The sequence below is a fragment of the Acinonyx jubatus genome, chromosome B1, assembly GCF_027475565.1.
Source record: "Acinonyx jubatus isolate Ajub_Pintada_27869175 chromosome B1, VMU_Ajub_asm_v1.0, whole genome shotgun sequence".
In the NCBI taxonomy this organism is placed as follows: Eukaryota; Metazoa; Chordata; class Mammalia; order Carnivora; family Felidae; genus Acinonyx; species Acinonyx jubatus.
In genome coordinates, this window is record NC_069382.1 from 10553718 (window position 1) to 10579401 (window position 25684).

General features: G+C 35.7%; 2 long non-coding RNA genes across 15 annotated transcripts in view; one reads left to right on the plus strand and one right to left on the minus strand.

Moving 5' to 3' along the window:
* Positions 1–1342: 1342 nt before the first annotated feature.
* The window catches only part of LOC128314314 (uncharacterized), a 47363-nt gene continuing 23021 nt past the window's right edge, over positions 1343–25684 (plus strand). For 6 of the 11 annotated variants that reach the window (XR_008295805.1, XR_008295810.1, XR_008295808.1 and 3 more), the window contains exons 1-6: positions 1343–1452; positions 10038–10097; positions 15536–15677; positions 18958–19108; positions 22171–23647; positions 24456–24520. This is a non-coding gene — a long non-coding RNA (uncharacterized LOC128314314). Of the gene's footprint in view, positions 1453–10037; positions 10098–15535; positions 17509–18957; positions 19109–22170; positions 23648–24455; positions 24521–25684 lie in introns of all 11 variants that reach the window. The other 5 variants (XR_008295813.1, XR_008295814.1, XR_008295815.1 and 2 more) reach the window with 5 other exon arrangements.
* The window catches only part of LOC113604622 (uncharacterized), a 122117-nt gene continuing 106201 nt past the window's right edge, over positions 9769–25684 (minus strand). For all 4 annotated transcript variants that reach the window (XR_008295819.1, XR_008295816.1, XR_008295817.1 and 1 more), the window contains 2 exons: positions 12997–13173; positions 9769–10744 (listed from right to left, as the gene is read on the minus strand). This is a non-coding gene — a long non-coding RNA (uncharacterized LOC113604622). The remainder of the gene's footprint in view (positions 10745–12996; positions 13174–25684) is intronic.

A 25684-nucleotide genomic window follows, 5' to 3' on the forward strand; every position in this document is an offset into this window, starting at 1 on the left:
TTATTTTGTCTGCAATTTACTTTAAAACACTTAATCATAGGCAATGTTGTGTTAAAGTTACACTGGTTAATTTTATTTAAGCCATAGGTGCAATTAGATGCTTTAATTGATAATTCAAATAGGAGGAATTAGGTGGTTGGGGAAGGCCATCCTCTAAGGTGACCACAGCTAGCATGTCATGTCTCTTTGATTACATCAGATGGTGTGTCTTAAACTGGAACTTTTTGTTCTGTCATACCATATTTTGTGTGATGTGTGTTTGTGTAATACAAATTAGTTTATATCATTCTTAAGTAGGGAATGACATAATTTTAATGTAGTAATGTAGAAATTGTGTTAATTTAGATGTAAAGTTTCCCCCTTGTTCATTTTTGCACTACTAAATCACAGTTTCTGGGATAAAGTACACTGAGACCATAAAATACAGCAAACTGTAGAGAAATACATTGTTGAAAATGATGCCTAATCACCCTAAAGTCTGTCGGGCCACATGATGGTTGCTAGAAAGTCTTGTTGTGTTATTTTCACTGATATTATGTAACTTAACTAAACAGTCTCAACCCTTTTTTATACATTTTTCCATGAACTAACTTAAACTCATTTTTAATGGAAGATCTAAAATTTAATGTAGTATTACTGTATGTAAAATTTAATGGAGCAGGGGCACCCGGGTGGCTCAGTCGGTTGAGCACCGACTCTTAGATTCAGCTCAGGTCATGATATCATGGTTCTGGCTTTGAAGACCACATCAGGCTCTGCAATGACAGCGCTGAGCCTGCTTCAGATTCTCTGTCTCCTCCACTCACTACTTCTTCCCTGCTTGCTCTCTCTCTCAAAATAAATAAGCATTTAAAGAAAATATACTTTTTGTTTGTAGGTTTGCTTGCTTGATTATAAATATTCATATGCACAGAAAAATTTGTGAAACCTCTTTTCAGTATAACCTAGTAGCAAGTTTAAGGTCAAAATGTTCTTGGCCTAATTCTATCAATTAATTATGTCCATGATACCCCCAATTCCGTTAATATTTGTGCTTAATAATATTGATACAGATCAGTCTGAATTTTAACATTTGTAATTTTCCATAAGTAATTTTTTAAAGGAACACATTTACTCTCTTGGATCTCTCTTATGTTATAGAAGAATGCATTCAGTGTAGTCATCAGTACTATTTGTCAAATGTTTCTGGCCTGTGACCTGTGGTCTCCTGGGACTTGTGGGGGCCATATGTCTGGGTCTTGCATGTAAACTATGAACAGAAAGGATGTTTATCACTTGCAAACTAGAGTACTTAATTGCTGATGCGGGACCTACCTACAGAGCTTTTTTTTTGACTTTTGGCCGGGTCATTGACATCCTTCACCAAGTTGCTTGTCTGCCAGCTTGAGTCCCGGAGTTATGAGCTGCCTGGATCTCTGAGTCACTACCATTAGTGATGGATATAAAGCCAAGGTAAGCAACTAATCTTTGCTCAAGCCCCTCGGATTTGGGGGTTTGTTAACTACAGCAAAATCTAGTCCATCCTAATGATAAGATGTAAACCTGTATCTTAGGTCAGAGATACCCTTTTAGTCACAGGCTAAAATTTATTGTTTACCTTGTATATTTGGGTACCTAGAGTTCTTATTTTTAAATTATAGCTAAAATTCATGTATAACTATATAAAATCATTCTCCAAAGTAATTTACAAATGTTAGATAAATTACAAATATATATGTGTATATATACACATATGTGTATATATATGTGTATGTGTATGTATATGTGTATATATACATATATGTGTATATGTGTGTGTATATATATATACGTATATAAGCATGCATATATATATATATACATATATATGTATATATAGTGCAATTAAGTTAGTAAACCATTGTTAGAAAAGTTTTGCAAATATTCAATGTTTAGATTTTACTCGGAACTTTTATGATAGAACTCTTAATACATTCCAATAAGATTCTATGACTTTTATTAAAAATCCATCCATAAATGGCACCAGTTTTGCAAATACAGCACAATTCAATTCCAATGCATTTCCTTAAAACCTATGTTTATAGTATAGCTTTAATTATGTTAATTATATTTAATTAATTTATAATTATGTGTTAATTTAGATATATATTAATTTTATTAATTAATATTAAAGATAGTGTTAAATATTAAATAATACATTATTTATTATATTTAATTAATTTATAATTATAATTAACATAATTATAAGTTAATTGAATATTAAATTTAATTATGCACACGCACGTATTCTTGGATGGGAGCTAAATATTCTATAATAAGTATTAAAATTTTTCTTCCTACATGTTTAGAACAATTAAAAATGAACTAAATTCATCTCCATAAAAAATATTCCACAGTGCAATGCATTTTAAAATTAAGAGAAAAATGTTAAAATTTGTATTTTCATTATGAAGTATTTTTAATCACCTTCTAAAACGTTAAAATATTCCCAACATGAGAAATGTTCAGAAAAATGATAAATGACAATTCTTTATTCTTTTTTAATTTTTAAAAATATTTTATTTTTAAGTAATCTCCAGACCCAGTGTGGGGTTTTTACTCACAGTTTTGAGATCAAGAGTCACTCACTCTACTGACTGAGCCAGCCAGGCATCCTGACAGTTTTTTTAATAAACAAGTCAGAGATGGTTTGTCTATATCTATTTTAACAGCTTGTATTACAAAGCAATATTAAACTCTCTTTTTCTTTTTCTTTCTTCCCTTCTTTCTTTCCTCCCTCCCTTTCCCTTCTTCCTCCCTTTTCTTCCTCCCTCTTTCCCCTCTTCCTTCCTTCCCTCCTTCCTTCCTCTCTCTCTCTCCCCCTTTCTCCCTCTCTCCCCTCACTTCCCTCTCTCTCTCTCCCCCCACTTCCCTCTCTCTCTCTCCCCCCACTTCCCTCTCTCCCTGACTCTTTCCAGAGAACTTTACTTAGAATAATTAAGCTTCTTATCTGTTGGCCTATAGCTTCTTTATATTATTCTAACACTTGGAGTTTTCTTAAGACAGTTCACAGTGGCATAGCCTAGCATTTAATAGCATGTGCTTGGTGAGACAGCTTGAATCGTGGCTCTAGATCTTATTGTTTGCTTCTAGGGAAGGTTTCTTAACAGTGTTTCTGAGAAGGTTTTACATTTAATTTGCTTAATTATAAAGAAAAATTCAGAAGCTATATTTTTCTTGAATGCTTTTGTTATTTTGTGTCTCTCAGGGTACTTTTTCACTTAAATTTGTTGAGCAAGTACTTTTAAAAAAGTAGGTCATTATATTTTCTTCTAATTTCTGTAGGATCTGTAGTGATGAGCCCTCTTCAGTTTTGTTACTGGTAATTGTGTCATTAATTTTATTATTATTATTATCATTCTAAGTAAGAGTGTTGATTATTTTCAAGTAATCAACTTTTGGATTTACTAGTTTCTTTCTTTTTTTTTTTTTTTTTTTTGGTCCATTTTGTAATCATTCATTTTGTGCTCTGTTATTTCCTCATGCTAATTTTGACTTTAATTTGTTCTTCTATATTTTAGCTTAGTAAGATTGAAGCTTAAATCATTGACTGTAAAACTCTAATATACCTGTTACAACTATAAATTTCAGTGTAAGCAGTAATTTATCTTCATTCAACAAATTTTAATATATTCTGATTTTAATTTAAGCGAGTTACAAATATTTTCTAATTTTATGTAACACACAGTTTATTTAAGCATTTGTTTGATTTCCAAATCATTTCTTTCATTAAAATCAGAGAACAACCTTTCTTACCATATCAAATCTTTGAACTTTGTTGAGACTTGTTTTAGGGTCTGTTTTGTTGAACACTCCTTATTTAATGAGAAAAGAGTGTTGAAAGTGTACAATATAATTGCAGATTTGTCTACATTCCTTTTAGATTGCCAAATTTTGCTTCTCTTTTTAATCTTTTTTAGTAGGTACATATTAAGGATTGATATATTTTACTGATATATTGATCCCTGTTATAATATGAAAAGTTCCCCTTTATTTCTTTTAACAGTTCTTGTGCGCAAGCCTAGTTTGATAGTAATTTAGCCACGCCAGAATTCCTATGATTAGAGTTACATATCATGTTGTTTTGTTGTTGTAACTGATTTTACTTTTTAAACATGGAAAATTGTATGCATGCTCGCAAATTTCCTTAATCTGTCTGTTCGTTCTTTCTCTTGCTTGCTTGCTTGCTTGCCTGTTTGCTTTCTTTCAACTTAAGAAATCTGCTTTGATATATTGAAAATGGGTTTATTTTAGATAGCACATGGTTGGAATTCATTTTTTTATCTAGTTTGAAATTTTCTCTCTCTCTTTTTTTTTTTTTTTTAGTTTAGGCCATTTATATCTGAGGTAATTTTCCACATGTTTAACTCTAGCACTTTTTAAAATTCCGTATGTTCTTTGTCCCTGTTTTCATCTTCCTAAAATTTATTTTTTAGGAGGGTATTTTTTTCTTCCATTCTTGGCATAATCACTGTAACATTTATTTTTTATTTTGTACTGTTTTTTTCCCCAGGATTTACAATATGTATGTTTATAGTATAATCTACTTTCCTAAAATATAATGGTAATTCACATAAAAAAGCTTCAACAATTTAGGCTCATTCCCTTCTTATCATTTATTCTTTTGTTGAAATATATTTTGCTTCTATATGTTATAAATCCAAAATTAAATTACCAAGTATCATGTACACAAAATAAACTAGGAGGAAAAATTTATATGTATTTGTTTATTTACCCCTATCATTGTTCTCCTTTTATTGTTTCCATCTGTATCATTTTCCTTCAGCCTGAAGAAGTTCCTCTAAAATTTCTTTTAGATTCCTAAACCAGACAGAGGCCCAGTAAAAAAAGAGAACTACAAGCCAATATCCCTGATGAATATGGATGCAAAAATTCTCAATAAGATACTAGCAAATTGAATTCAACAGCATATAAAAAGAATTATTCACCATGGTCAAGTGGGATTCATTCCTGGGATGCAGGGCTGGTTCAACATTCGCAAATCAATCAATGTGATACATCACATTAATAAAAGAAAAGATAAGAACCATATGATCCCGTCAATCAATGCAGAAAAGGCCTTTGACAAAATTCAGCAACCTTTCTTAATAAAAACCCTCGAGAAAGTCAGGATAGAAGGAACATACTTAAACATCATAAAAGCCATTTATGAAAAGCCCACAGCTAACATCATCCTCAATGGGGAAAAACTGAGAGCTTTTTCCCTGAGATCAGGAACACGACAGGGATGTCCACTCTCCCCGCTGTTGTTTAACATAGTGTTGGAAGTTCTAGCATCAGCAGTCAGACAAAAGGAAATCAAAGGCATCAAAATTGGCAAAGATGAAGTTAAGCTTTCACTTTTTGCAGATGACATGATATTATACATGGAAAATCTGGTAGACTCCACCAGAAGTCTGCTAGAACAGATACATAAATTTAGCAAAGTTGCAGGATACAAAATCAATGTACAGAAATCAGTTGCATTGTTATACACTAATAATGAAGCAACAGAAAGACAAATAAAGAAACTGATCCCATTCACAATTGCACCAAGAAGCATAAAATACCTAGGAATAAATCTAACCAAAGATGTACAAGATCTGTATGCTGAAAACTATAGAAAGCTTATGAAGGAAATTGAAGAAGATATAAAGAAATGGAAAAACGTTCCGTGCTCATGGATTAGAAGAATAAATATTGTCAAAATGTCAATACTACCCAAAGCTATCTACACATTCAATGCAATCCCAATCAAAATTGCACGAGCATTCTTCTCGAAACTAGAACAAACAATCGTAAAATTCATATGGAACCACAAAAGGCCCCGAATAGCCAACGTAATTTTGAAGAAGAAGCCCAAAGCAGGAGGCATCACAATTCCAGACTTTAGCCTCTACTACAAAGCTGTAATCATCAAGACAGCATGGTATTGGCACAAAACCAGACACATAGACCAATGGAATAGAATAGAAACCCCAGAACTAGACCCACAAACGTATGGCCAACTCATCTTTGACAAAGCAGGAAAGAACATCCAATGGAAAAAAAGACAGTCTCTTTAACAAATGGTGCTGGGAGAACTGGACAGCAACATGCAGAAGATTGAAACTAGAACACTTTCTCACACCATTCACAAAAATAAACTCAAAATGGATAAAGGACCTGAATGTGAGACAGGAAACCATCAAAACTCTAGAGGAGAAAGCAGGGAAAGACCTCTCTGACCTCAGCCATAGCAATTTCTTACTTGACACATCCCCAAAGGCAAGGGAATTGAAAGCAAAAATGAACTACTGGGACCTTATGAAGATAAGAAGCTTCTGCACAGCAAAGGAAACAACCAACAAAACTAAAAGGCAACCAACGGAATGGGAAAAGATATTTGCAAATGACTTATCGGACAAAGGGCTAGTATCCAAAATGTATAAAGAGCTCACCAAACTCCACACCCGAAAAACAAATAACCCAGTGAAGAAATGGGCAGGAAACATGAATAGACACTTCTCTAAAGAAGACATCCGGATGGCCAACAGGCACATGAAAAGATGCTCAATGTCGCTCCTCATCAGGGAAATACAAATCAAAATCACACTCAGATATCACCTCATGCCAGTCAGAGTGGCCAAAATGAACAAATCAGGAGACTATAGATGCTGGAGAGATTGTGGAGAAACGGGAACCCTCTTGCACTGTTGGTGGGAATGCAAATTGGTGCAGCCACTCTGGAAAACAGTGTGGAGCTTCCTCAAAAAATTAAAAATAGACCTACCCTATGACCCAGCAGTAGCACTGCTAGGAATTTACCCAAGGGATACAGGAGTACTGATGCATAGGGGCACTGGTACCCCAATGTTTATAGCAGCACTCTCAACAATAGCCAAATTGTGGAAAGAGCCTAAATGTCCATCAACTGATGAATGGATAAAGAAATTGTGGTTTATATACACAATGGAGTACTATGTGGCAATGAGAAAGAATGAAATATGGCCCTTTGTAGCAACATGGATGGAACTGGAAAGTGTGATGCTAAGTGAAATAAGCCGTACAGAGAAAGACAGATACCATATGGTTTCACTCTTATGTGGATCCTGAGAAACTTAACAGAAACCCATGGGGGAGAGGAAGGAAAAAAAAAAGAGGTTAGAGTGGGAGAGAGCCAAAGCGTAAGAGACTCTTAAAAACTGGGAACAAACTGAGGGTTGATGGGGGGTGGGAGGGAGGGGAGGGTGGGTGATGGGTATTGAGGAGGGCACCTTTTGGGATGAGCACTGGGTGTTGTATGGAAACCAATTTGACAATAAACTTCATATTTTGAAAACAAAAAACAAAAAACAGAAAAAAAAAGAAAAAAATTCTTTTAGGTCAAGTCTGCTGGCAATTACATCACTCAGATTTGTTCATGTTACTCTTTATTTTGAGTTTATTTATGTATTTATTTATTTATTTATTTGCTGGCTTTATAATCGAAGATTGACAGCTTTTTCTTTCAACACTTTAAAGCTTCATCATTTTGATGAAAAAGTTATGTAAATTTTTATCTTTGTTTCTCAGTATGTAATGATTGTGTGCATGTGTGTTTTCTTGATTGTTTTAGTACTTGTTTTCAACAGGATGATTATAATGTGACATTGTATGTTTTCATTTTTGTATCTCTTGTTTTTGTCCTGCTTCTTGACTTCCTGGGTTTGTGGCTTTCATCAAAGTGAAATATTTTCAGATACAATTTCTTCAGATATATGTTCTGTTCCTTGCTCTTTTCTAAGATTTCAATGATGTGTGTTATTGTTCTACAAGTCACTCAGATTCTTTTACTTTTTCTCCACTCTCTTTTATCTCTGTGCTTCATTCTGAATATATTCTATTACTGAGGTTTCAGGTTCACCAGTTATTTCATCATCAGGGTCTATTCTGCTATTAATCTCATTTAGGAAAATTTCAGACATAAATTCTATTTTATACCTTTTAGAATCTTTGCTAATTGCATCATTCTTACTTCTTACATTTTTTTTTTTTATTGCCAGATTTTTCTCCTGATGGGTCATGTTAAGTTATTTATTTATTTAATTTTTTGGTGAGAGACAGGGGAATGTCATTATTCTAAGATCAGGCCTGCTTTATTTCTATGCTACCATGCACCTGTATCCTGTGTTTCTTGTATTAAGCAGATTCTCTCCATTCTGGTTGGTCATTACTCTAAAAGAATCAGGGAAGTTTGGAAGTTGTTCTTTCTACTAGTTTTTCTTGTTTGGCATTATGGAGTTTAATCCTGAGCATGTATGGACTGGTATTTAGCCAAAGACTCAGGCACCTTGAATTTCTGGAGTTTATTTCTCTGGGTAGTTTCTGCCTCTTAGGTATGCTGACCCACAAATGTAGTTGCCTTCCCTTTCTTGAACACTAAATTCAGTTTCTTCAGCTCAGGGAAAGTGTTGGACTCCGTTGGGGTTTCCTCTCCCACACTACCTTCTGCAAATTGTCTCCAGGCAGAAAACGCACTTCATGAGACTCATCTCTTGTTTCCTTTCTTTCAGTATTAACAGTCTTGAACTACCTGTGGTCCAGTGATGGAAACCTATTATTTCCTGTATGTTGTCCAGGGTTCTAGTTATTTGTGTGAGAGGGCAAATCTCATAGAAATTACTCCTTCATAGACTGAAGGACAAAAATCCCAAACACCAATTTAATTAAATAATATTTGTGTTAACTATAAAACTGCAGGGTCTTTTGGAGGAAGACAGAATCCTAAGTATAAACAAAGTCATATAACATACTAAAGACAACTTTCCTACTTGTAGTCAAATTTATCTACTTAACATTTGTTGCTAATCTAAGATTTTTTATTGTATATGCAAATAATTCTTCTATGCTCTTTTCGTTAAGTTTAGACTTACTCAAGTAAAGTCTTATTTCACTTTTACTTTTTGATGAACTTTACAGTATAGAAAGTTAAGGGCTTGTTTTTAGTGAAATAGGTTTCTTTTGGGCACATGTGTTAATATTGATTTAATAGTCTGTACTAGCATGCCACATTTCTTGGCATGTTATCTAGGTGTCCATTATCTCTAATGTAGATTAATCTAAGGATCAGGAACTTGAATTACAGAAACAAGAGGGATAAATCTTTTATTGAGGTGATCTGACCAAGAGTTTCCTGGTACCTGCAGAAGTGGAAAATGATAGGCTGTGTGATATAATTTTAAAGGTAGATTTATTTGACACCAAAAGCAGAGGAGAAGAACTAGCTTCTTCAGTTCCTATAAAGGCAGTGAAACCAAGTGAGAATCTCTGGGGACAATACTTAAATGAGGTAATAGGGACTTAATAATTGTAAGGGTTCATCACCCCTTTGAAACCTTCTCCACTTTTGAGTTTCTTGGTTCAAGATCCCAATGTGTATTAGTCAATTTGTGGCAAGACTCATCTTTCTATATATACCATGACTTCATGTAGCCAGAAGGAAAGTTTAATTTTAATTTTCCATTAAAAATATCAGGAAAAGGGGCGCCTGGGTGGCGCAGTCGGTTAAGCGTCCGACTTCAGCCAGGTCACGATCTTGCGGTCCGTGAGTTCGAGCCCCGCGTCGGGCTCTGGGCTGATGGCTCAGAGCCTGGAGCCAGTTTCCGATTCTGTGTCTCCCTCTCTCTCTGCCCCTCCCCCGTTCATGCTCTGTCTCTCTCTGTCCCAAAAATAAATAAACGTTGAAAAAAAATAAAAAAAATATCAGGAAAAATATACTCAGAACCCATGAAGAGAAAACTACAATTTGATGTCATTTCCGCTATCCTAAGTATGATTTTTTAGACCAGGAACCTTTCTTGTCCATCACAAAATGAGTTGGGTAGATGTCCCCCTGAACCCTAAGATGGGGAAAGATCCTTTTTTTAAATTCTTTCCTCAAATGTGAAGGAAAGAGGGAAAGATGTTGACAGAGACACTTGACAGATTGACAAGCAGCCAAGCCCATTTTATGTTTCCTATCTGAGATAACACTGTATTTCAATGTGATTTCTTTTCAGAAACAAAGTCAGGCATGGAAGTCTCTGGCAACAGAGAGGTTGGAAGAGGAGATATTTAAAGTAAGACAACTGTGAGAAAAAGGGGCGCATGGGTGGCTGAGTCAGTTAAGTGTCCGACTTCAGCTCAAGTCATGATCTCGTGGTCTGTGAGTTCAAGCCCCGCGTCGGGCTCTGTGCTGACAGCTTAGAGCCTGGAGCCTGGTTCAGATTGTGTGTCTCCCTCTCTCCCTGACCCTCCCCCGTTCATGCTCTGTCTCTCTCTGTCTCAAAAATAAATAAACGGTAAAAAAAATTTTTTAATAAAAATTAAAGACAACTGTGTGATGTCGGTACTCACAATGCAGTACTCTCTATTGTAGTAAGTGTATATATTGCTATGACCAATCAAGACAATGCCAGAATGTTGTAGCAGTTGGGATCACAGACCCACATTTTAGATTAAGACTGTCATTTACTGAAATCTGTTTATAAGAAAACATCATTAGCTGGAAGGTGGGTGGTTCATCTCCTTCTTAGTAGTTTGAAATTACAAATGCTCTTTTGTAAGGTTATAAGGAACTCTTGTATTTAAGGAGTTGTAACTCATTGTTAATTGACTTTCATTCATGTTCTCTTTCTAAGAACTCTCTTTATAGTCAGTGGTCACTCTTGGTATAAGAACATTGTACCCAGAGGTTTCTTGTATCCAAAAGAACCTTGAGCATTTTCTGGCAGGAGAGATAAAAGGAAAACAGATGAAGAAAGCCAAGTAGCTTTAGTTAATTGACTTATGTATACATGGTTCTTCAGTCCATTTTTGAAACTGGTTGACAAGGCTACCACCTGGTTTCCGATCCTCTCTCCTCTCTGATTCCCAATCATATTTCTTCCCAGAATCACTTTCCATTCCCTCTGCTTCTACAACATCAAGGGATTCTCAAAGCATGATCACTGGACAATTTCCCCAAAGTTTTCCAAATCCACAGAAGAATAGTGGAATATGCCACTCCGAAATCTGCCACTTTGGGATATCGATTATTGGGGCTGTAGGTACTTGAGAAAACAGCAAATGCAGGGAGATTTCTCTGAACCTCCCTTATCTGCTTAAAGGCAGATCTTCCAAAGTGTCTTCTTGTCATAAATCTTCTTCCAAGAGTGTCATTAACCAGGAAGAACTGACTCTTGTCACAAGAGACGAACCTGAAAGTCAACATCACACCTAAACTTTGTCACAAATTATCACACTTCCCATCTCTTCTCCAAGTACCCATCATCGTTCCTAAAAATAATTTCCTTTTGCCTAAGAGGCCCACATCTCCTCCCCTTTGTCTCTTAGAATGGCATCTAAGCCTGCATTCTAAGCCACCTCACAAAGTTACTCATTTTCCCCAAGGGCATCTTCCATGTATACCTGTGGCATACATGTTAATCAAATGTATGTTTCTTTAACTCTTATTAATCTGCCTTTAATTGCAGGTGTCTCAGCTAAAGACTCTGGAAGATACAGGGGAAATTTTCCTCCCTGTTGTAGACTCTGGGTCTGGAGTTCTCTCTTGTCCAGCCAGACAGTGGGATGCAGAATTAAAATGCGAGAGAGGCAAATGTCTGGGAAGAGACTAGAGCCCCGAGTAAGGGTCCTTGCTCCGTTTTCATTAAGATCATAAGGCTTACAAGCATGACGGATGTGCGTAAAGAGACCATGAAACCATGAGCATTAATTCATGAGCATGGGGAAAGGGAGTTTTGAAGATATGTGGTGTTAGGGGTTTAGGTCAATACAAAACAAAATTGCTCTGCTGGGTGGAAGGTTGTTTACAGCAGACATGAGGCCCCAACTCTGTTTACCTAAACTGGCCTAGGGGACAAGAAAGAGCAAGCACCTTAGGGACAACAAGTCACCTTTCTTTTGCTAATTAGCTTCCTCTGGGCAACTTTGCCCTGCTTCAGTCTAAAGTCCTTATCCTGTTTTTGTCCTTCCTTTCTGTGAAAGCAGTTTTCTTGTATTGTAGTAAATTGGGGGGCCTTTCTTCCCTGAATACCTAATCTTGCTTACCTAATCTTGGAGATTTTCATCCTGAGATTTCCTCCTCTTATACCTTTGTCCTATACTGGGGCCTTTGCCAGGTTTGCCTAATCTTATTTACCCAAATTTGGGTGTGTACATCCTATGCCTTTCTAATTCTTTATGCCTTGTTAACCCATGGTGCAGCCCCAAGGAATTCCTAAGCTTATTCCCCACACCTCCCTATACCACAAATAATTTTCTTGATAAAGCGTGATAGTACAAGATCATGGTACAGTGGCTTGAATCCCTTGCACCATATTTATTTGTTATAATATATTCATGGGAACAAATATTGAGAAATAGCTATGTGTGAAGTATTGTTCTAATTACTTCACAGTACATATTCACTTATTACTCATAACCTAGTGAAGCGCTATCATCAGCCACTTTTCATAGATGAAAGAAGTTAAATAATGTTCTCAAGTTTACAGAAATAGTTCCAACCCAGGCAATTAGATTCAAACCCATGCTTTTACACATTATACTATAATGTATTTGTATAGCCTCACAGGATCACACACAGTATTGTACAAATAATGTGAACTCAGTAAATATGTATTGACTAATAATCTGAGGTCAGACTGTTTAATAAAAATTATTTTCTTAAATGTTTTAAAATATATACTATTAAGCACTATTTTTAAACTGTTGAAGACATTTTGTTCACTTAGAAAATAAAAATGTAAGAAATAATTTTAATATTATGTGATCAAATAAGGTATGAGTAGATGAGTAGGACCACTCATTTGGAATTTTCTAAATTACCACATGTAATTTTAAACAACTTTAGCAATTTACTAGGGTTTCTAGAACTCCTCTTAGAATTCTACTTTTGAACAGCTCTCACATTTTGGTAAAGTCACTTAACCTTCTTTCAATTCTCACTTCTGAAAAAGAAAGATAAATAATTCTTACCTTAGTTTAGGAGGCAATTCACAGAGCAGTAAATAAAAAATCCCATACATTCATAAAATTCTAGAGCTACACTTGACCTCAAGAGCTCATTCATCCTCCTGGGAATCAAATTTCTTATAGGTGAATGTTTTTTTTCAGTGCGTTTCTGTGCACCTTCCAACAGTACCAAGAATTTTGCTATAAGGAATTAGACAAGAGTAAAATCTGGACTCTAAATCATTTTCATATCCTACTGTTAAAACACCATTTCAGGTTCAATATTTATCTAAGGTGTACACTAACTTATTCTTATGTTTATAATCCAACATTTCATCTTTACCTTTGACCTTAACATCTCAGAAATGTCTTACTACCCTTTGTTTTAGAGCTACCTTTCTCTTCATCATGAGAGTTCCTGTGTAGGCTCTCCATTAAGATTAAGTCTCCCTTTTTGATCTTAAGGTATTCTTCCAGTGTCTTCCAACTTTACTTTTCTTTGTCCTCTATCTGCTTTGCTTCATTCAAGTGAGAATCCGAAAGAGGTCTTTAGTCTCTCCTTCTCTTTTGTTTTTAAGCTCAACCTGTTTCTTACACTTAGGATGGTATCTTTTGAAATCAAAACCTAAATGCTGACCTCATGGCCTGTTAATGTACTCCAAGACCTAGGATATTTATATATCTTGGATTTATTAATAATAGATTGTAGAATCTCGGCTTCCTTAGCCTATACCCTCAAAAGACAATTTATTCTAAATACCATATGTCACTTTTCTTTGTACTCTTAAAATTTTAGTGCATGTATACTGGGAATGAGAATATAGGACCAAAAAGAAACACAGTGAATCCAGAAAACTTAAAAATGTAATGAATATAATGGACTAGGAAGTATGGAAGGTGGAGATAAGATATCGAACAATGACAACTAGATGACTAATCCTGACATTAATAAGGATTTTGAATTCTGGATGGAAACACATTTAGTGGGAAAAATTGTGGTTATTTTGAATCTGAGTTGCTGGCAATGCAATAAGGTATAATAGTTTTAAAAGTATTTAGAAATTTATGACTCTAGAATCTTGACAATGAGTTAAGGGTTGGAGATACAGACCTATATATTTCACAGAGAGATGAGGGTTGAAGTCACAGAAATAGATGAAATTTTAAAGAAAAAGAATAAAAAGTGAGTGAAAAAGGTGAGATAGTGAGAAATGCTGACATTTGGAAAATTAGGAAAGAAATTACAACAGACAGAAAGAAAACTAGGAGAAAAGGGGCACTTGGGTGGCTCAGTTGGTTAAGCATCCAACTCTTGATTTCAACTCAGGTTGTGGTTTGTGGGATCAAGCCTCACGTCATACTCTATGCTCATAGCACAGAGCCTGCATTGGATTTTCTCTCTCTACATCTCTGTACCTCTTCCAGTCTCTCTCTAAAAAAATAGTAAACATAAAAAAAAAGAAAACTAGAAGAATGCAGTGTTATGAAAGCAAACAAAGTTTTTAATTGGAAGTACACACTCAAAAAAACATATAACCAAGATGCTTATATGTAGATAGAATTAAGATACTTCAGGGAGGGGTGCCTGGGTGGCTCAGTTGGTTAAGCAGGCGACTTCGGCTCAGGTCATGATCTTGCGGTCTGTGAGTTTGAGCCCTGTTTTGGGCTCAGTGCTGACAGCTCAGAGCCTGGAGCCTGTTTCAGATCCTGTGTCTCCCTCTCGCTGACCACCCCCCCCCCCCCCCGTTCATGCTCTGTCTCTCTCTGTCTCAAAAATAAATAAAACGTTAAAAAATTAAAAAAAAAAGATACTTCAGGGAGTGATACTTGCCAGTCTATTTTAACTCGTAAGTGATATTACTACCATAAATGAGTGAATTTATTAATGTGGGTAAATTTTATGAGAAATAACTTGGAAACAGTATTTTTTTTAATTTTTTTTAATGTTTATTTAATTTTGAGACAGAGAGAGACAGAGCATGAACGGGGGAGGGTCAGAGAGAGGGAGACACAGAATCCGAAACAGGCTCCAGGCTCCGAGCTGTCAGCACAGAGCCCGACGCGGGGCTCGAACTCACGGAATGTGAGATCATGACCTGAGCTGAATTTGGCTACTTAACCGACTGAGCCACCCAGGCACCCCGGAAACAGTATTTTTAATGTCATGATACATTTTAATAACTTGTGCCCAGATTCTGTCTTGTAAAGAGTCCACACGGTCCATGGTGCCTGACTTGAACAGAGGCTGATTCCGAGGACTTCATATTCAGAACATGCTGAGCAGTTCATTCTCAGATTAGTATGGTGTGGTCTTCATCTGCCACAGGCACACCAGTTGTGGGAATCGATCTACCTTCCAAACCATGTCACAGGAATGGCCATATTTCATTGATACTAGAGTTAAATCAAGACGTCCTGGGTATCCAATTGCCTGGTCTTTATAATTTAAACCTGAATTTGTCCTTGATATTATTAATTCCTTGTCTATCAGCTCCAAAGTAACCCCATTGTTCTACTCTGTATAAATGGATATGGGCTTTTAAAATATGGTTATTTTTTTCAGGTGGTCCTGAAGCTTTCACAGTAGAGAATGTTAGAGAGACACTGTGGGAAGAAAGGGCTTTGCTTCCAGCAAGTTCCACCATCATCCACCATAGGCAACTTTCTGGCAACATGTGAGTCATGGTGGTATATTCTTCAACAAGGTCTGTATCTCAGCAGGATGGGGATTTATATAGAGCTTTTCCTTGGGTGTTCATATCAATACTAGGATTGGTGACTACTCTTTATATCTGGCATTTTTATACTCTTTAGAGTTGTCTTTACTGATTAGCCCATCTCTCATTATTTTAAACTCTTGTTATACTTCATTTTTCTTTATACTGATATTCTCTGTTCAAATCCTGCATGGTTGCTCTCTCCTGATTGGATCCACACTGACACATTGACCAAATGACATTCTACAATCAAATTTATGACACTTTATGATACTGAAGTATAAAATAAAGATTTTTGTGCTAGTTATCATAATTAAATTGTACCATCTCTCCAAATCTATATATCCCACATGGATTATAGATCTAAATGTGAAAGTTACGTTATACAGTCTTTGGAAAAAAATACTAGGGCCATATTTATGGCTTTGGAAAAGGCAAAGAGCTCTTACACAGCAACATTATCAAACCCATTAATCATAACATTAAAAAATGAAAAATTGTACTACGTTCAAATAAGAATTTATATTCATCAAAAGTCACAATTAAATAATCAAAAATATAAAGTGACTTTCATTTAATATATAAAAACAACTCCTACAAATGATGACAAAAGGCTGAGAACACAATAGAAAAATAAGCAAAAGATTTTATATTTCATAAAACAAGACAGCTACCCAGATGGCCAATAATTTTATTAAAATATATGCAACTTCATTAGTCATTAGGAAATGCCAGTTAAATCCAAAATGTGATATGTGATAACAGTACAACTACCAGAAAAGCTAAGATGAACAAAATAAAAATTAAAAATATACATAATACTAAGCTCCAGCAAGAGTGTAGAGCAACTGGAATGCTCACAAATTGATAGTGGGAGTGCAAACTGGTATAAAAACTTGTCCAAAATGTTTGCCAATATCTACTAAAATGAATATGTGCATAGTGTATCACCCGACATGTATGTTTACCAAAACTATGTACAAAAGTGTTCATAACAGCACTATACGTAATAGCCTGAGATTCAAAATAACTGCTGCCCATCAGCCATGGAATGGAAAAAGAAATGGTAGTATACTTAAGCAGTTTCCTACAGTACAGAAATGAGAAATGTCAAACTATTATGTACGCAAGAAGTCAGACAAAGAGCAAATACTTAGAAATCAGCCTCCGTGAACAAAAGTCAACCTTTGTGGAAGAAAGTATCTCGACAGACAAGACGTGGTTTGGAGATGCCTGTTAATCTTCTGGCTCTTATTAGTGCTGGGATGACAAGTGTGCTGACATTTTAAAATTCACTAAGGTACACACTAATGATTGGTACAGTTTTCTGGATGTTTGTTATACTACTAGAAAGACTTAAAAAAATCATAAAAATAAGATGGTTCTTCAATAGAATAAGAAAGATCTTCATACAGGTAGGATATGATATTCCTATCCAGTCATATTACTCACTGAAATATTATTAATTCCCAATTATCTTTATTGATGTTACTTTCTAAAGAGTCCTTTAATTAACATTTGTCACTTCTATGCGTCTCTTCTTTGAGCTTATAAAGTAGCCATTTAGTTACATGCTTACAGTCTGAAGCTTTCCATTTCTCACAGATTTATGTGACAAATAACAGAGTTATATTACTTAGAGAAAACTGTATGAGTCCTTTCACAAGCGCCCAGAAACAGGTCACGTATAACACTTTGTTAAATGTAACAACAACCATTCTTGCCTTAGAAACTCAATACTCAAGTCAAGGTTTATGGGAAAAGAAGCAAGCATGTGAATGAAAGCACAAGTAACAGTAAGAGCTGACATACTTGGCATGTAAGGATCTTTTCATTTTGTGCTACTCCATTTGTTGGAGTCCAGAGGCCAATAGCAAGTTTAAGTTCTCGGGTCTTGATGCCACGATGAAGTGCATTTTATGACGGGCATGATGTGGTGCTCAGCTGGTGGATTAATGTGTTGTGATGGTTGCTATGCTTGTGATCGAAAGAATGACTCACTATTCGTCTATTTATTATTTATGGATTACATGGTGGGCCAGCAGAGAAAGAGAAGAAGAAAACTTGCAAACTAAAATCAATACAAATAATAGCCTCTCCCAAGAGAAATCCCAGGGGCTTAGGTATCTCTCTTCTTTCTATCTTTGAGCCTTCTTTTTCTCTCTCACTTTTTTCTTTCCGTCTTTGCTCTGAAAGCAATTCTCTATGAAAGACTGTTTCACTATTATGCTCTCTTCTTTGTAATCATTAATGTTTTTGCTCTGCCTTTTCCCAAATGTTCCATTTTAAATTAAAATGGTAGAGGTATGATACCCTTTGATTAATTCTTCACTCCATTATAATTTGTGGAAAGTGTATGTTCAATGGTAGACACTGTTCAAGACCAGGAAGACAGTCAATGTGAATAATAAAATATGTGATATTTATATTTTGCTCTTCCTAATAACCATATGAGATAATCCGTTCTTACTAGTCAGTAGTAAGTTTACATGAAGCAGTATGATGAATATACTTATGTCTATAACATATACATATACCATTTTGTTCATGGTCTTCAGGATTTTATTTTCTTATATAGGACTATACTAAGATGGGTTTCACATTGATATGACTAGCACCTCAACATTAAATATATTATTAATGGGTTAAAAAAGAAAATGAAGTGAGCAAATTAAAAATTATATATTATCTGGAATCACTGCAAATAGTTTTTTTTTTTTAACGTTTATTTATTTTTGAGACAGAGAAAGACAGAGCATGAAGGGGGGGAGGGTCAGAGAGAGGGAGACACAGAATCTGAAACAGGTTCCAGGCTCTGAGCTGTCAGCACAGAGCCCGACGTGGGGCTCGAACTCATGGGCCGCGAGATCATGACCTGAGCTGAAGTCGGCCGCTCAACCGACTGAGCCACCCAGGCACCCCACAAATAGTTTTTTTTAAAGCAGCCTTTCCAATATTCTACTTCTGTTCACTAAAGTTGGGTAATAATTTAAGTAGTTGAACAGAAACAGAGTTTATGAATCTATTTACTTCTTGAGAAAAATAAGTGCTGTTCAAAATGTAAAAAGAAACGTGTAAGTTTTATGTTTAAGTTTGCTGTATAAATTTCTATAATACTTTCTACAAAAATAGTTTCCTTCAATATATTAATCAATACTGTGCCAATTTTTTTTCTTGTATCCATTCATATCAAGTGCTAACTATATTCTTTCTGTCATCACATTATAATTGGATTATCTGCCTGACAGTTTATTTTATTGTTTGTCAGTTCAAAAATGGGAACTTGATTTAATATAGCCAAAAGAGTGATGGTTGATGGAGTCAAATTATGAAGGGTCTTGTGGCCCACAGAAAGACTCTGATTTTGATTCCAAGCAAGATAAGAAGCCATTAGATAATTTTCACTGATGAAAAATATGGTAAGATTCCGTTTAAAAACTTTCACTTTAGTCACTCATTTGATAATGGACTGAAGAGGCCAAGAGAGGAACTGGGAAAACAGGAAGAAATGATCAAGGTAGTAGCAGCAGGGATAGTAACAAGGTGGCTGAGTTCTTGGCATATGTTTGAAGGATTTAATTCCCCCAACAGGATTTCCTAATGGCATGAACATATAAAGTGAAGAAAAGAGTTAAGGAAGACTGAGGTGGTTGATATGAACATTTCAAAGATGAAACTGCTTTTAAGTCTGAAGGAAAAAACAGAAGAAACAGTAAGGTCTCAGGAAAAACATATTTGAGATGCCCATTAGATGCCTATCAAGCATCCAAAGAACCATGTGGTCGAAAAGTTTGATAAAAGAATCCAGAGTGCAAGGAGGGTATAAATTTCCCAGAGGGTAAAATTTCCCAAAGACACATTAAACATTATACTTTGCTACTGAATGTTAAGTTGAATTGATAATTTTTTGAAATTTTTACGTAGCATCTTGGGTCCTGCCGTCAAAACTAAGAAGATGCATATTCAAAAAGTATGAAATCAAATTTACAATTCATATTGTCTGAATATTGCCATGGTTTACACACCTTTCAAAAAGTTAACAAGTCCTTACAAATATTTGACATTAGTGGGATTGCTTCATCTTTTGAAGAGGCTATGAACTAATAGCAAGTTTGCATAACTGTTAATCATATTTTGATTTCCATAGCACCTTAAGGTTGTGTGAGAAATGAATGTCTTCTCTCCAAAATAATCAAAACCTAGCTTTTGACAGACTTATAGTGCAGCAAAGTATGTATACTTTTCCTTAATAACTTACAGTAAATTATAGGTCCAAATCACATTTAGAAAACACTGATTATACAGTCAATTCTTCTTATTCATATAGTTGTGCTCTGTATAGTCTCTACAAAGATTGCATTAGCTAATACTGAACAAGGGTTCCTAGGGGAACTACAGAGCTGGTTCCTGCAAACTCTGGTTACAACATTTTCATCAGCTTAGCCTTGATCAGTACATAGCTTTGTCTTATAGAAGTTTCCTTCCAACAGCACCTTACTTAATATGTATCACTGATTCATGTACAGTGACCTCATGGCCAATAGCATTGTAACTCACATCTGAAGGGAGCTTATCTAACACATGTACTCATTTCCTTTCTCCATGAGGCACATCACAGCCTTCTTGCACTTAGGAACACTAGACAGCACTTGAGCACTACATCTGGGGTCATTTTAAATAGTAAAATCACTAAAAGCTAAAAAATGTGAAATATGTCACACTAAATAGACTATGAAAAAGGTGCATTTGTAGTATGAGAGCTGAAATAAGAAGGCAGAGCACTCTACTCTTTCAACTTCCCTGCAAACATACACATAGAATGACTTCAATTTTTAGCCACTCCATACAAATCCAAGTATGACCGTGAATGAGCTGCAAGTATTGATTTGGGGGGTTACAAAAAACTTTAATGCATAGGCAAGTTGGCAAATATAGAATCTGTGAATGAGGATCTATTGGTCATATACGCCTATATTCTTAGATTCACATCTAAATGTCCACTCCTCCCCCATAGACAATAAAATGTCAACGACTTAGTAGCAGAATGGGAAAACAGCACAACAAATGAAAAATCAAAAACAAAAAGCATAAAGCCTGTATCATAATGTCAGTGCTATCCTAATGAAGAAAAATTAGAATGAGGGGGAAATGATTGCTGGATACTAACAGAAACATTTTGTTGGTCTGTAACTGCTTAGGCTTGATGTAGATTTTCAAACCAGTATTTTTGGTGGTTCTATATAATTTTTCCTTGTAAATATCACGCCTAGTATCTCTATTAATGTCATTATTTTTATTTCACTCTAAAATGGGTTTCAGCTATTATATATGCTATGGTAGAACATGCTGTATTAGTTGATTTTAAACTGATCCTTGTTACCAACATTATCATAGTCCCCTTCCACTCTCCTATTGAGATTATTGCTTTTCTGTTGGCCAGGAAGAATAAGATGAATTTTGAATTTTTAAAATTCTACAGAATATATTTGGGCATCTGAACAAAAAGAATAATTCTTGATCATTGTCCTTTGTTTATAAGGAAACCTGGATGAGAGAGTATAAGAATCTGTAAATATTTCAAATTAAGCAATATTTGATTATTAACACAATAAGATAATCAATGCACAATGGTTTTTCAAATTACTTTACTTACCTTTGTTCAAAAATTGCCAATGCATTAGGTCTCAATTTTGAATCATACCAATATCTTTATACCACATTGTTTTACAAATACATTTTAAGTATTATTATGATGTAGGCAGGCCAGCTCCAAGGATCCAGAGGGGGTCCCACAGGACCCACCAAGAGGATCCTTGGCTATGCACAGGATAGAAATCAAACGTAAGCCAGCAGGAAGTGAATCAGAGTTTACTGAAGATATACAGAGGGAGTTCAGATGCAGGTGGAGTCTGGGAGATTCAGAAAGGAAAGGAGAGTCCCATCTTTGCTTTGGGTTTGGGGGTTTTATTGAGGATTGTGCTCTGGTGTATGTGTCCTTCTAGGCATCCAGGTACTGGTAAGAACAAGGACAATAGTCCAGGTGTCCTCCATAAATCCCTTATTCCTTAGAACCAGGGGTTCTTGGTATCAAGACTTCTAGCACTGGTGGTCTGGAATATGCACACGATGGCTTCATCCAGTCATTCTTGCCTGATCCGTCCTTGGATGTTATCTATTATGCTGGAAGCTCTAAAGAATCATTAACTACTTGTCCTTTAAAAGGAGAACATACAGTATGAAGCCCGTGGAAGGTAGGGGTGCAGGTCTTATCAAGACTAGAAGCAGGAAAAGGAGCAAAAAGCAGATTTCTATGGAGTCCCTTCAGCTTCCCTATTCTCAATTATATTAACAAAAATAGCATTGTATAGTTTTTCATTTGTCCCATCTGATATTTCTAAAGTTATATTTGCTATCTAAATTTTACTTCCTTTCTTTGCTGTATATTTATATTCTTTGAATGAGTTTTACTCTGCTGTTCTAGATTTCAGGTAATTGTCACAGTTGTGTATCGCTTTACCTATCACCTACCAGTGCAGACCAACTGAGCCAGACACGAAGGGAGAAGGATTATGTATGTAAATAAATACCAAATCACAGTTTACAGAATAATTTAGTCTCATTGCTTTCAATGACTTTTGGAAACTCAAAGTATCTTCTAGATATCACACTTAAATGAGTAGTTAATTACCATGAAAACACAGAACTAACAATGCTCACTTGCACTTGGGTTAGAATTATGCTACCTGCTTATCACTTGGTCATGGTGCTTAAAATCTTTTCATTAGGGGCGCCTGGGTGGCTCGGTCGGTTAAGCGTCCGACTTCGGCTCAGGTTATGATCTCACGGTCCGTGAGTTCGAGCCCCGTGTCGGGCTCTGGGCTGACAGCTCAGAGCCTGGAGCTTGTTTCAGATTCTGTGTCTCCCTTTCTCTCTGCCCCTCCCCTGTTCATGCTCTGTCTCTCTCTGTCTCAAAAATAAATAAACGTTAAAAAAATTAAAAAAAAATCTTTTCATTAAATATCCCTATGCAAATATATTATTAATAAACATTTCAAATTAATACATATCTCATATCAAACAATATTTGACTATTACACATTTGATTCAAGATTTGTTCAGCCAATACTTATACCAACTATCAAAAATTCATGTTCATAATTTGTGTGTATATCTATATATAGATATATATATAGATACACAAATTCTACACTCCCTGTTTTTAAAGATGCATCACTCTATTGTCTTTCACTGATTATTTTGCTTTTAAATCATTTCTTCTGGTCAGTCATTTTGTCTTGATACCTGCTGGCACATTGATTAGTTTGTGACACATCAAAAATAAAAAAAGTCAGAAAAAGTGTAGAGTGAAGAAATATGGTAACAGAACTAAACGAGTTTGCTCCTTGGTGAATCACAGATAGAAACCATGGCAGGTAGAGTTGTTGCACAAAGCAAACTATTTGCAGCAAACAAGGAGATCATGGAAAATAACCGCCACAACTGTGATTTACCAAACAAAGGTAAATGGGTTCCTTTTATTTAGGGTTAGGGATAAATACTTACAAAGGGAGGCCTTGTTCATCATTTGTAGAGGCAGGCGTAGCATTGCTCCTGTGACTTAAGGAAACATGCCAATCAATGCATTGGATGTCATGTAAATGAGGCTTGTGCCTTGGGCAGAGATCTTAGTATTATAGTGACATAAAGGTAACTGTTGGGAACTCCAGGAGTCACTTCGTGGTCTATCTGTGCAGGCCTGAGTTGGCATTAAGTTCAAACTGGTCTGGGTGGTCTGGGTCGCTGGAGTTCCTCCCCCAGGTGGTGGTTATTGCTTCCGGGGTAGTTTTGATTTCCACAGGGGATGCTTTGCCTGTATGGTCTTTCGCCACAGTGACAAGATAAACTGGAAAGAAGAGATTACAGAAAATTACGGGACAAAGATCGGTGGGTACAAGCAGGTGAGCTGTAAAGGTCATGTCTTGGGGTGTAGCTGGTGACAATATTATAGCAAAAGAAGTTTTTAAGTGTCATTGCAGGAGCATATATTAAAAGAGGCTGTGGCCTGAAAGCTCAGAGAGAGAAAAAACTGAGAGGGTTGGGGTGGGAGGTCAGGACATAGCAATTATTCTGCATTGTTCTCTTCAACTTATTAACCACTAAGTTCCCTGGAAAGAAAATACACACTTGGTTCCTATGAATTGCTGGAGCTGTACTTCACATTTTTGTCATCATTTGATAAATAGTACAGTTAAAACATGCATCAGTGTTTTACCTTTCTTGACATTTTAGACACATAGCATTTGGAAAAAGAAACTAATTATAGAAACGTTCTCTTGATTAACCCGAAGTATTTTAGTAAAACAATATCTTGATTAAGCCACATAAATCATAACTCTTAATGTTTTTATCAATGGAGATCATGTATATTTTTACTGAGTCCAAATCAATAACAGAAATAAATTAATGATGAAGTAGCAAAGACCATATGGTAAATTCAATTAAATTAATTAAGAATTTAATTAGAAACAAACATGTGCCTAGTAGTCTATTAAATATTGAAGGGCACACAAAGGAAGCACAGGGTACAGAACATGTTCTCCAGATACATACAACAGCACTTGAAAAATACATGAGATACACACCTGAAATAATTAAGATTAAGGTAATTCAGAACTTTGGAATTGGAGTGGCATGGGTAAAAAACTTAGAACCCCAGCTTCTAAATCTTTAACTTTGGGCATATTGCTTGAATTCTTTAATCCTCAGGTCCTCAACTATACAATGGGACTATGAACAAACACATCAATGGATTGCTTCAAGAGTAAAATGAGGTATGAATATAAAATAGTTTATGAAATACCCATCATACTGTAGATATTTTTAAAGTGGTAAAACGTGAAAATATGGTGGTTCATTCACCTCACACGGTAATGGCTACATAGTATCTAACCATATAGAGATGCAATGATACGGATATTAAGAGGAAAGACTACATCTGTGTACAGCATGATGCTATATGAAATGGTATAAAAATGATTTTTCGGATAGGTTGAAATTATAGGTGATATTTATTTTATGTTTTATTTTGTCTATATACTCTTCAAATTTTTTGGAATAGTTTTTGTAACAGTCATGGATTACTTTTTAACCAAGAAATTGAGTAATGAATGAGATACATTGTACTTGTCAGTGTTCTCATGAAGTAGAACCAACTGGAGAGAGAGACAGAGAGAGACAGAGAGAGACAGAGACAGAGATTGGTTGATTGACTGATTGATTATGAGGAACTTGCTCACACAATTATGGAGGATGAGAAGTCTCATGATATTGCATCTGTAAGCTGAAGACTAGCAAAGCCCGTAGTCTATCGTCCATACACTCTGTGTCCAAAGGCTTGAGAACCAGGGGCCCACAGGTGTCAGTCAGCCCCAGGGGCACACGAGAATGGTGATCCAGATTCACTGTTAGCTGAAACACAAATTCTGCTTTCCTCCAACTTTTCATTCTATCAGGCTTTCAGTGGTTTGGATCCTGTCCACTCACACTGGAGAGAGCAATCTGCTTTACTCAGTCTACCAATTCAAATGCTACACTCAACCGGAAACACCAATAATAGACATACCCAAAAATGTTAAGCCATCTTCTCAGCACCCTGTGATCCAGTCACACTGACACATAAAATTATCCTTCACATATATTGCACAGACATGATATTTTAAGAACAATTAGGTATGGAAAATTTACTATCAGAGAATAAATACTATCTCTTCCACCTTTCTGTAGTTGTAAGAAGATTATGCATGTAGGGCATAAGCTTGAAAGCACTGGATATAGTGATGGCTCCCTCTTTGAAATATTTTGTATTAGTCTTCTAGGGCTCCCATAATACAATATCACAGATTGGGTAGAGTAAATAGCAGAAACATTTTTAATCACAGTTCTGGAGGTTAGAAGTCCAAGACCAATGTGCCAACAGAGTTAGTTTCTGGTGAGAT